General features: G+C 38.5%; 1 protein-coding gene across 6 annotated transcripts in view; it reads right to left on the bottom strand.

The window, feature by feature from the left end:
• Window positions 1-12,983, bottom strand: part of mgat4c (mgat4 family member C) — a 128,747-nt gene that overhangs the window by 48,155 nt on the left and 67,609 nt on the right. For all 6 annotated transcript variants that reach the window (XM_026175017.1, XM_026175021.1, XM_026175018.1 and 3 more), the window contains one exon: window positions 12,491-12,574. The gene's annotated coding sequence lies outside the window, so the exon portion shown is untranslated. The remainder of the gene's footprint in view (window positions 1-12,490; window positions 12,575-12,983) is intronic.

The raw sequence follows: 12,983 nt of genomic DNA, 5'->3' as shown, positions 1-12,983 counted from the left end.
TATTATCAATAGACAGAAAAAATGTCTTAAGTGTTAATGAAAAGTGATTTTCTGTAATTTTCACAAATTGCCTTAAAAAGTTTCGTTTTACCTGTAAGTTTTTTCTGAAATGAAATGTTTTCTGAGATATTTCAGTGTGAAAATCATAAAAAATATTCATTTGAAGTAATCATTATTAAAGGTGTATATTGGAAATTAGGTATTTCAATTGTTGCCATTTTACTCCATCCTTACTTGTTCAACTTTCTGCAAAATCTCACATTAAGACAGTTGTAGAAGTCCTGAGATAATCCAATTCCTCCTTGCTATAATAAAGAAGAAACTCACAGGTAAGACACAAACCTTACTGGAAGTTCTTTTAGTTTTTTATTAGCTTGTTTTCAGTCAAATTCACAATACAATATTCCAACGTTTTGTTTTTAAAGTTATAACGTGTAAATTTTTCACCACTAGACATCTCTAGCAGCCAAATGAGTTATTTTTTCTCACCCCTCCCAAATGAAATGCATTATTCTTCCACTGGTGGCCGTTTTGCTTTGATGTAAACACGAGTGCTTCACCTAAATTTGCAACTAAAAACACATAAAGAGGTGGATGTGTTACCGAGATGGTGAGCTCAGATAGAGTGAAAGAAAACTTTTGTCTAGCGTTTAAAAACAAAAGAGCTGTTCCTGTAAATCGCCATTAAAACCTTTACTGGGAAAAAGCCAGTGGGAGCCATTCATCAAAGCACCTGATCAACTAACACTAGCGTGAAGAAAACTGAACTTTGTAGCTGCTTCATCCACCGCTGTTTGTGTTAGCAAAAAAATCAGCAGTAAGGCAGAATTTGTATTCAACTATACAGATTACTGTTTAACACCATGTTTAAATTATACAGCTTGCTGAAGGCTCACGGTAGCCGTCCTATTTTACATGGAAGCGATACCTGCAACAAACAGGGGTGAGTCTAAAGGGGCCACGGGGTGTACTAGACCCTATTAACTCATTCACTGCCAGCCATTTTCAAATCAGGTAACTCCCCACTGCCAGGGTTTTTGAGCATTTTTACTCATTTTTGAAGAGCCACAGAAAACTGTGTGTTATGATCATATAAACGCTGAACCTACCAAAATGAAGAACAGACTCTCTTCTTTCATCCAAAAAAAAAAATCTTGTTTCTACCATTTTCCATTCTTTAGTAATCAGCTATAGAAGAGAGGTGGGTTCCACCAAAAATGCCTGTTTTGACCAAAAAAAGGGAGAAAACGAGCTTTTTGTGAAAAATACATTTCAAGCAGAAAAGTGCTAATATTTCTTGCTTTGTGACACCTCTAACATATAAAATAGTTTTTCACTTCTATAAAACAGAAATAACACTGAGAAAGGTTATGTTTTATCAAAACAATTTATTTACAAATATATGAAAAAATAAAATGTATTCTGGCCCCTCCCATTGAAAAACGTAATTGACGTCTATAGACGTCAATGGCAGTCAACGTAAGTTTTTCAATTGACGTCTATAGACGTCAATGGCAGTGAATGAGTTAATTACAAGGCTTTTGTAAACTTTTTCAGATTGAAATTGACATAATACAAATTGTGTGTGAAAAACCTTTTTCACAAACCAATAATATTGTAAATGGGCCAGTAATTATGAGCTACGGACAACTTGTTGCTAGTAAGTTGTTAAATTAGACATTGAATTATTATTAATATTCATTAGCATTTACACTATCATAATTTTATGTCTTCAGCTACACAAAAACTTTGCATCAAAGCACAGGGCAAACTTCAGAATGCTGATATCCTCACTTTTCTTCATTGTAGCCACCACATTATCTTTGAAAGGCTTACAGATACAAACTCACTTATTCACTTACACACTAAAACATGCACAAAAACTCATAAACATGAACACACACCAATCTACCTCATCCAGGAGAAAAAAACACTGTCAGAACTTGTTTTCCCTCCTATTAACGTCAGAGTAAAGGTAAATGTTTTCTGCCTTAGTTTGGATTGCTTATATTTTATTTGACCTTTTACTGTCCTTGAGATTATGTTGAGAAAATGTTTTCATTAAAATTTAATATAGCACATAACACACATTCAAAGGGTTGAGTTGTTTTTTTTACAGATGTTTTCTGCCTTTAAACTCTTTTGAATATTTATTATTGCTCATTAATAAGACCAATGTATTTCTTATTCGATTACTCAATTAATCGATGGAATAATCAACAAAAGACTCGATAACTAAAATAACCGATAGCTGCAGCCGAAGACTGGATCCAGATCTACATTCGCTCCAGCGTTTTTCCCTGTCTGTGGAAAGATGTCAGTCCAATGTTTACCTCTTTTCTAAATGATGACAGCGATAGTGAGGTGAGTAGCTGAGGATATGCTGAAGTTTTCTGTCAGTAAGACGGCTGTTTTTGCTATTATCAGCCTCTGTTAGCCGCTGTTAGTGAAACTGTCTTTGAAGTGAATGTAACTTTGTTTGACTTTGACACTAAATGAATGAACTATGCTATGTGAGAAAGTAATCAAACGGTTTATCAGATGGAAAGTGTGACTTCAAGCCTACCATTAGCTGGCATAATGTTAGCTTATAATGCTTATAATTTCGTAATGTTTAGCTTATAACTTGCTGTAGTTGTTGTTTAAAGCCCTCACTTCAGATCAGGAAATGAGGGTTGAGGTGAGAAGGAAGAGGATTTTATTGCTGCTGGCATTGTTTCTTTCCGTTCCTGCAGACACAAATTGAAATGTTCCTCCACGGCTCCTATGACTTCTCTTCTTCTCAATCTTTAATGTTATTAATATGTGGCTGGTCTCTAGCCACTCACATAAAATTTGATTAGTCGAAAGAAAGACCTATTGTATCCACTGTATTCCAATATGGTGGGGGAACATGGCGTAGTCCGCAAACCGCAAATCCACTCTTATGTATTTTTAATGAATTAATTCTAAATTTATGAGAATGGATCCATTTGTTGAAAGACATAATTACACACTGTTTTGCTTTGAGGATCACTATGGGCACAATATGCAATACTCAAGCACTGAATTGAAATACCCCTTGCCATTTCACTCACAGCAAAACTGAAGCATGATGATGTATCAAATTGGTATTATGTTACAGAAATTGCATTTGAGAGTTGGCTAATGAACAAATGATTAAATATTTGAAATCAATTTGGTCATCCAGACAGAAAACGTATCTGCTGGTTTGTCTGATTTTAAAATGACACGCTGAAGTGCACAGTGAACCGGCGAATTCAAAGATATTTCTTATATCAATAGTTGAAAGCAAGAAATCACTTGCAACCCTCTGAAGGCTGAAATTTAGATACGTCCTTGAATCCACTTAACACTTGCACACTGTATAGCCTAAAACAGCCTGCATCTCTCTGTCTTTGTGCCATTGTTTTTATTTCTCCCAATCTCCCACTCTGTGAGAACGGTTCAGCCTTTCATAGTCTCCAAATCCCACACCTCCCAGAGCAAATGCGTCTGCTCATCACACTTTCTCCATTCTCTTCATGTTTCTTCCTTTTTTCTAGTGTGTTTCTGGGATTTCGGTAACATTTTCACAGTGCCAGATCCTTGCCTTGAGACAGCGTGCATGTGCCCACACCTCTCCACCTCCTAAAATACACATACATAAACACAATGAAAGTAGATATGCACACGCCTCGCCTGGAGCCAGGCCCCTCTGTGCTAGTCTACCTCAGAGAAGCCGAAGCTTGGCATAGAGAGGAGGTTCCGGTGGATTCTGTGCTCCGCCTGCCAATGCTGCTCTTTTGATCTGCAGCCAGCTGATGACAGATCTACATTAAGCTCATAGTCTTCACTCCTTCGCTCTGTTTCTCCTCTCCTTTTTCCTGACACTGGGGCAAGATGCTACCATAAGTCAACGAGCATTGGTGGGAATCAAGATTCATATGGGGTTGACTTGTCAAGTCTCTTCTCACACCGAGCTGAGAGAAATGAAGAAGGCTGAGAGGGTTACCAGCATGCAGAAAAATATGTGGGTGTACGCTAAAGATAGCGCCATTCCAACAATCTAGGGGCAAGCTTTACACATCTCTGATGTGCACCTCCAAGAAAAATCCACACTTTAATGCGTTAACTTTAACACTTACGGATATTGTTAAATTATTTTTCTAAAATGAAACTAAATAACCTTGATAAAAGGCCGTCTCCTGCAGTTAAGACACACTGAAGTAAGAAAGTAGCAAATCTTGTTAAGATGTTATCACAATCATTAGGAGACTATGAGGTTGCAAATGATGTAAAAAATGTGTTTGTCTCCTCTTATGATGAATTTCTGTCTTTGTGAGTGATGAATGTGGAAAATATGTTAAGACAGAAGTCATGGGGTGTGAGTAACTGACACTAAAAATTAGACATTTAAGTATAGTCAGTGAACAATAGTTCACAAAACTCTATTAGAAGCAAGAAAAAAGAAATAGCTTTCAAAAGTAACTTTCACTCAGCTGAAAAAGGGAATGTTAAGATTTAGAGGCAATTTTAATTTGCAATGAAAGCATGTTATATGTCTAAGCTATGAATTCTCCTGGTGGGGTTCAAATTTAATTAGAAAATGAAAAGCTTAACAAACATTAAGGGTTTCTAATATGTCTGGTGGTTCAGCATGCATAAAAACGTTCTAACAAAGACATGTAATTTCAAAAGCTGGAATCAATACCGTTCCTTCTACTCATAACCTCATCAGAAACAGCTACTTTGTTCAGTTGATCAACTGTTATTAGAAACGGACTAGGTAGCCATGTTTCTGCAAACTACTTGTGCAGAAATTGTCCTCATCCACCTTAATGTTTGTGTTATGATGCATTTATCCAAACTGATATGTGCCAATAAAAAACTGCACTACAGCAGAAGGGTGAGCGTGATGGCTAACAGCTGCTGATGAATGAGGAGTGACGGGCAGTGATGGAGACTCACCATTAGAAAAAACACAACCAGCTGTTATTTCTAAAGCGGATAATTTGCTTATTCCTGCACTATGCAGCAGGAATGGCTTGCCATCATATTATTTGGCATGGCGGGTGGTTTAGAGTGAGGTGTGACTTTGTGGTAATAGGTGACAATGTCTTTTTTGTTTTAGTCACTAACATTCTCAATCTTTTTTCACACTCAGTATAATTTTAAAGATGAAGAAGGGGGAAAGGAGATAATGTTCAACAGGAGCCAGCTGTATTTTCTTTGTGTGTGTTTGTCATTACAGAGCTGCACTTTGATTTACTGGTGTGCTGGTTTTGTGTGGGCTGTAAATTGGTAATCTGTCTGTCACAGTGCTATTCAAATGGTCACTGCAAAGCTCCTGTGAAGAGATCAGGCTTGTGACCTATGGTACACTTTTAAAGATCATTTGGGAGGTACGAAGAGTAGATTGCAGACATATGGAAAAGTAAACACACACCTTGTGCTTTCATCTTTGCTGTGTTTGGATTTTAGCGCTACTGATGCAGATATTTCACGCAGAGACAGAAAACTGAACAAATATGAGAGTAATCATGAGAGTAAGGGTGCATGTGGGCACAAGAAAGAGAAGGCATGATGATAGCAATGCATTTGCTGTGAATGTGTACCTCATACCTAACACTCACAACATAGCTGCCTAGAACTAGCATTCATTATCACTGCATCTATTGTGAAACATCCTTAAAATGTCAGCTGAAACGTGTTGGAAATGCATTGAAATTATGGCATCCTTTCAAGCTGTCTGTGACCATGTTGCATCAATTTAACATGAATTAAAATGTTATTGCAATGTGTTCTGTGAAAATAACTTATTTGGGCTCTATGATGTGTGTTTCCATGAATACATTTCACTTATTCAGTGGTTTCAGATCAGAATCACCGAGGATCATAAAGTAGACTGTTGCTTAATTGGTCTGTTTTAGCAAATTTGAGTCAGTTTTACCAAACTCTATTGTAAACACAATTTTCTTTCCTGCAGGAAATTTATGGATTCCTGCAGCCAGTTTCAAAAAATGTGTTTCTTTTGCTGATAGTAGAGCCAAGCATATGTTAATTTCCTGTCCTCATACACGACACTGCATGTGATATTCTTCAAACCCAGCTCTTCTAGACTTGCCTGATTTGAAATCTAAGCCATGCTCTGTGCCATGCTGTCCTGTAGAAGAAACAGCTGTTTGCATGAATGTTTAACGTACACCCACACTGGTATGCCATTTCAACAGATGAGAATGTGGAGGATCACCTCAATCCTTGATTTAAGCTATTTGAAGTCCCTGCCATTTCAGAATGTCAAATGCCTCATTTTCTGGAGAGCGCCACTTAAAAATGTTATAGGTTAGCAAAGCAACAACAGCAACAACAGTTTACTCAAACTGTGGCACATACAGTACAGTGATACACGTATATATATATATATATATATATTAGGGGTGCAACAATACTTGTATCGATATTGAACCGTTCGATACAGTGCTTTCGGTTCGGTACGCATATGTATCAAACAATACAAAATTTTAAATTTATTTTATCAACTTTCCTTCTGATGATGCTGTCTGTGTTGAGCGCTCAGTGGATCTGCGCTCGACAGTGCAGCCTAGGCGGAGTAGTCGAACGCAGATTCACTGAGCGCAGGGTAAGCTAGCGAGACAGCAGTTAAGCTCTCCTTGCAACATGGCAAATTGAACCTCCCCTACCCTCATTCAGATCTGGCGTTTGGAACTATTTTGGTTTTCATGTGAAGTATGACCCTGAAGGTAAGCGCGTCATGGGCAAAAGTAAAACAGTATGTTGGATGTGCCACGCAATGCTCAATTACATGGGTGGGAACTAGTGTGTTAGCGCAGTTAGCTCGTTAACGTGTTAGCCGTCTAGCCCCACGCACGGGGCCCAGAAGAAGCAGATAGTATAGCTTTTATTTTGGAAAGAGCCATTTCTCTGTAATAAAGTCTCTTTTCCAAAGATGAGTGATTCCTCAATCAGATACAGGGCTCGCAAAATCTCTAGCCCGACGTCCCGGGGCTAGCGATTTTTCCAGTCGGGCTACCAAAATCTATCTCTTCCCTGCCCGTCAGCCTATCGTAGGAAGGAAAAATATATGTCAATGCTTTTGCATTCTTTCGGAAATGTAGCTGGGTAATTATGTCATTGGCATCGGTGAGCCACTGTCAATATGTGACATATTGAAATCGCGTTTGAATTTGCGCTTGTTTTTTGCTTTCACTTTGCAATCGCGCGAACTGTGTATAGAGAGCGACAGTACTGATCTGTGAGTGATGATAATTTGTGCACCAATTCCTCTGACATCGTCTTATCAATCGTTAGCTTACTATGCAAACATGATAAGTGGAATCTCCCGCAGCAAGCTTAAACATGTGAGAGGTTGATCGCGCAGAGAATCGCTGAGCTTATGTGAGTGCGTGTGTAAAAGCAGCAGGATATATATTTTAGTTCTGCTGAGCCAAATAAGACAGGTCAGGGTGAAGAAGTGACAGCCAAAGAAAAGTTTACCACAAAACGGAAAAGTTATGACAAATCAGACTATAAGGCAAAAAGAAAGTGCAGCTTTATGGTTTCATGGACAAAAGAATTTCTGTGGCTGCAATATGACGAGCTATATAACCGGGGCTGCACATAAGTGGTCCGCAGGTGCGCATTCGCTGTCAAAATAAAGAAAAAAAAACGCGCACAAGATATGAAGTTGCAACGCGTGTTTGCATACATAAGATTTTCTGGAGGAGGACAGACATTTGTTTAAAACTCTTAAAGATGTCGAAGAAGCTCCTTTAAGCAGTTACTTTGGTGTTCCTCTACCTCCAAAGAAATGTCAGAAGGAGTCCGAACCACAAAAGAAGCACGTATTCTCGAAAAAGTGGTTGCAGGAGGTGAGCTGGCTTCAAACAAATGATGAACGCACAGAGATGTGGTGCGGAATGTGCCGTGAAAATCCCACTCTAGCGGACAAAAACAGTGCTTTTTATATGGACGCAAACACGCGTTGCAACTTCTTATCTGGTGCGCGTCTTTTATTTTGACAGTGAATGCACACATGCGGACCACCTATGTGCATCCGTGTAAATAACATAATGTTCTGCCGGGTGTGTTGTTGGTTTTCTCTCGATTTCTGAGTCGACAAGTGCCTTTGTTACTGGGACCAGTCATTAAGAAAGGCCCCCATTAGAACCCATGAGAAATGCAAGAAATGCATTATTGCTCAGTCTGCAATATCTGAAAACACCAATTGCAAATAACATACTAAAAATAAACCTGAAAATCAGTTTAAAACAGCGTACTATGTTGCAAAGAGTGAACTACCAATGGCAAAATTTAGCAGTCTTTGCAAACTTCAAAAAGCAAATGGCCTAGATCTTGGTTCCACTTGCCTCTTACATGTGACTTCAGCGGAAATTTCAAATTCAGGATCTGACACAGACGGATTCATGTCCTACACAGTTCTTACAAGTTCATAGAAATTTCTGTTCAATTAGAACCAAGTATTTGAGTTGATGATTGTAATTTTTATACAATGTTGTAATTTGTTTATCAACAATTTTTTGATTAATGTTTTGTTTCCGTTACAATATTATACATTAAAGTATAATATTGTAACGGAAACTAAACAGGAAACAAAGCATCAATCAAAATATTGCTCTCTTTTTTATTCGGGCTACTTAAATTTATTTTGGGCTACCAAAAACTGAAGAGTCCCTGCCCGAAGGGCTACCGGGGATTTTGACATTTTGCGAGCCCTAAGATATATTCATTTTTTTTATTACTTTTTTGTTTCAGCAACATTAAATTTAAAAACTGTACATTTGAGTTAAAATATATATTTATAATTTTAATAAATGACAAATTAAAAAGGTATGAACATTTTTTTTGGTATCGAAAATATATCGAACCGTGACACCAAAGTATCGAACTGAACCGAACCGTGAATTTTGTGTATCGTTGCACCCCTAGTATATATATATATATTAGGGGTGCAACGATATTCGTATCGATATTGAACCGTTCGATACAGTGCTTTCGGTTCGGTACGCATATGTATCGAACAATACAACATTTGTAATTTATTTTATCAATTTTCCTTCTGACGATGCTGTCTGTGTTGAGCGCTCAGTGAATCTGTGTTCGACTACTCCGCCTAGGCTGCACTGTCGAGCGCAGATCGACTGAGCGCTCAACACAGACAGCATCGTCAGAAGGAAGAGCGCAGGGCAAGCTAGCGAGACAGAAGTTAAGCTCTCCTTGCAACAGGCAAATTGAACCTCATTCAGATCTGGCGTTTGGAATTATTTTGGTTTTCATGTGACGTATGACCCTGAAGGTAAGCGAGTCATGGACTAAAGTAAAACAGTATGTTGGATGTGCCATGCAATGCTCAATTACATTGGTGTGAACTAGTGTGTTAGCGCAGTTAGCTCGTTAACGTGTTGGCCGTCTAGCCCCATGCCGGAGCGATCGACGGTAGCTCGTTAACGGAGATTTGCCGTGTTGTGGCGTTAAGGTCATTTCAACGAGATTAACCTGAAAGCACTAGTGGGAACACAACGAATATGACTGCACATTTACGCCGACATCATCCTAGTGTAAAGACCAAAACAACAAGCATGCTACTAACTTTAGCCGAGTCATTTAGACAGCTGTTAGCACATGATTCTCCTTATGCTGCTGAGAATATAGCCCAGAAGAAGCGGATAGTATAGCTTTTATTTTGGAAAGAGACATTTCTCTGTAATAAACTCTCTTTTCCAAAGATGAGTGATTCCTCAATCAGATACAGGGCTCGCAATATCGCTAGCCCGACGTCCCGGAGCTAGTGATTTTTTCAGTCGGGCTACCAAAATCTATCTCTTCCCTGCCCGTCGGGCTATTGTAGGAAGGAAAAATATATGTCAATGCTTTTGCATTCTTTCAGAAATGTAGCTGGGTAATTATGTCATTGGCATCGGTGAGCCACTGTCAATATGTGACATATTGAAGTCGCGTTTGAATTTGCGCTTGTTTTTTTGCTTTCACTTTGCAATCGTGCGAACTGTGTATAGAGAGCGACAGCACTGATCTGTGAGTGATGATAATTTGTGCACCAATTCCTCTGACATCGTCTTATTAATCGTTAGCTTACTATGCAAACATGACAAGTGAAATCTCCCGCAGCAAGCTTAAACATGTGAGAGGTTGATCGCGCAGAGAATCGCTGAGCTTATGTGAGTGCGTGTGTAAAAGTAGCAGGATATATATTTTAGTTCTGCTGAGCCAAATAAGACAGGTCAGGGTGAAGAAGTGGCAGCCAAAGAAAAGCTTACCACAAAACGGAGAAGTTACGACAAATCAGACTATAAGGCAAAAAGAAAGTGCAGCTTTATGGTTTCATGGACAAAAGAATTTCTGTGGCTGCAATATGACGAGCTAAATAACCAGGGGTGCACATAAGTGGTCCGCAGGTGCGCATTCGCTGTCAAAATGAAAAACACGCACAAGGGTTAGGGTTAAATTTAAAAACTGTACTTTTGAGTTAAAATATATATTTATAATTTTAATAAATGCCAAATTAAAAATGCATGAACATTTTTTTGTATCGAAAAAATATCGAACCGTGACACCAAAGTATCGAACCGAACCGAACCGTGAATTTTGTGTATCGTTGCACCCCTAATATATATATATATATATATATATATTGTAGTTGGTACGAGACATAGTAGTCGTTTAATCTAATTGTTTTGCATTTTTATTGATACCCAAGGCAGGTAAATAATTGTGTTCTCATCTTATGCAGCCATCTGCCACCAGATGGAGCATCACTGTTGAGAAACGCCATGAATCCTTTAATCTCAACGGGGCCTTTTTGTTAACACTATTATCACTACTTCAATTAAAGGCTAAACATTAGATTTCGGAGACAACCATCATAAACAAGCTTTATCTGAAAGGTGGATGGGCTTTCCCTTAGCGATATAAAGAGGAGTTCAGTCGTTTGGGTGGAGCACAGAGTAGAGCCGCTGCTACACATCGAAAGGAGGCAGCCGAAGTGGGCTTTTCCTGGGTAAGGTGTTCTGACTGGGCATGTCCTACTGGTAGCAGGACCCATGGTAGACTCTGGCCCCACTGGCTCAACATTTCCCCAGATAAGCTTGAGGAAGTGGTTAGGAGATCCTTCTTCAGTTTTCTGGAAAGTAATTTGTCAGATTTTATAATACTTTTTTTAAATTTTACAATATGCTAAATTTTGTGGTAACATGTTTTCATATCGTATTTAACATCTGTCTATTTAAATTTGCTTTTCATTTTCTGAGCAATGTTGATACTGCATGTGAGGTGCCACACAATTAAGAAGCATGATTTGTTATTAAAGAATTAATAACAAAGAATTAAAGAATGATTAATGGGTTAAAATGCCTTTGTTTAATGAATTTTTGGCATTAAATGGTTCTCAGATTTAGTAATAGCATATGTACATATATCAGTTATTATATCACTTAAAAAGACAAGAATTAGGTGCAACAGTTTGGCTTTTTTATTGTAGAGTACACATTGTTACAGTACCAATAAACTTATCAGTGTCATATAATCATAGTAACATCAGTATCTCATTCAGAGAATCATGCACACCTGTGGAGATAGCTAATAGCTCGATGCTACTCTAAAACTGAGGTGATAAACTTCAATTGTGCACTAGCCAGTAAGGAATAATAATAATAATAAGGAAGTAAACACAGCTGATTTAACAAGTGAAATCCCAGTATATATTAATGAAAAATCACACCACATGTGCACAAACACAGATTTGTCTTGTCACGTTGTTTTGCATTCATATTTCAGAATCAAATTAAGAGGCCACTTTGGGTTTTTGCATTTCACTTAAACAATAAGTACTTCCTTTTCTTTTTACCAGGTTCCTGTAATCTTACACCATCTATCTGCAAAAAGCACTCCAGTGAAATAAACTAAAATGTAAACACCACAAGTGGAATATGTTGTCCTGTACAGAAGAGCAATGCGACCGTCGATATGGCTGCGGGTTTACAATTGTTGTACTTGGCGACTGCTGTCTGTATCACACAAGTGTGAAAAGCAATAACACCACCAAAGTGCAACTGTTCGCGGTCAATATTTTCTCTCCCTGATAAACCCTCTGGGCAGAAGCGCTCCTTAGTCTAGCCAACGCAAACACAGCTTTGCAGCTTCAATCTGTCACACAGTATGAATATGGAGCCAAAAATAAATAAATAAATATTATCATTGCAAATCCTTTTCTTGTCACTGTGCATTCTCAGTTTTACAAAGGAATCATCGAAACAAAGTTTAAGCACTCCCAAAAATGTTTCCGATTTCTCCTAAAACTAAATTAGCCTTCATTGCTCCTGAGCTGCGAGTCTGATTTGCTTTACCTTTTCTAATGTCACTGCTCTGCAGGGGATTTACATTTACTTTGACTAGACACAAGCACACTGCAGATTTGCGACACACATGCAAAAACAAAAAAGGCATTTAAACGCACCTTGTAAAAGTCAGATGTGTCTGTAGGAGAAAGTCTGCAGGTTGACATGGACGGGATACATGAGCACGTCTACCTCAGCTATATCTGGAAAAACAAAGACACCCAAAATGCCAAGGTTATTTCACACATCATTTACAGCATGTAGCCTTATGCACACATCAATATAGAGAGCAGTGAGTTATCCACATATCCTATAATGCCATAATGATGGAAACAGGAGTGCGTGGGAAACATGAGATTTACAAAGTTTACAGAGATACTGTTCCAACTTACAGCACCCACACAGCACTCATGCACACCTACAGACACATGCGTTAGCACCCCCCACCCACCGTCCACACACACACACACACACACACACACACACACACACACACACACACACACACACACACACACACACACACACACACGCACATATGCACACACAAACATACATACAATAAACAAGCATTCAATTCCCAAAGCAGCTATAAGGCTCAACACACTCTGT

This window comes from Astatotilapia calliptera, chromosome 7 (genome assembly GCF_900246225.1).
Source record: "Astatotilapia calliptera chromosome 7, fAstCal1.2, whole genome shotgun sequence".
NCBI lineage: Eukaryota > Metazoa > Chordata > Actinopteri > Cichliformes > Cichlidae > Astatotilapia > Astatotilapia calliptera.
Note: the sequence above shows the minus strand (reverse complement) of the source record. Positions and strands in the feature narration are given on the sequence as shown.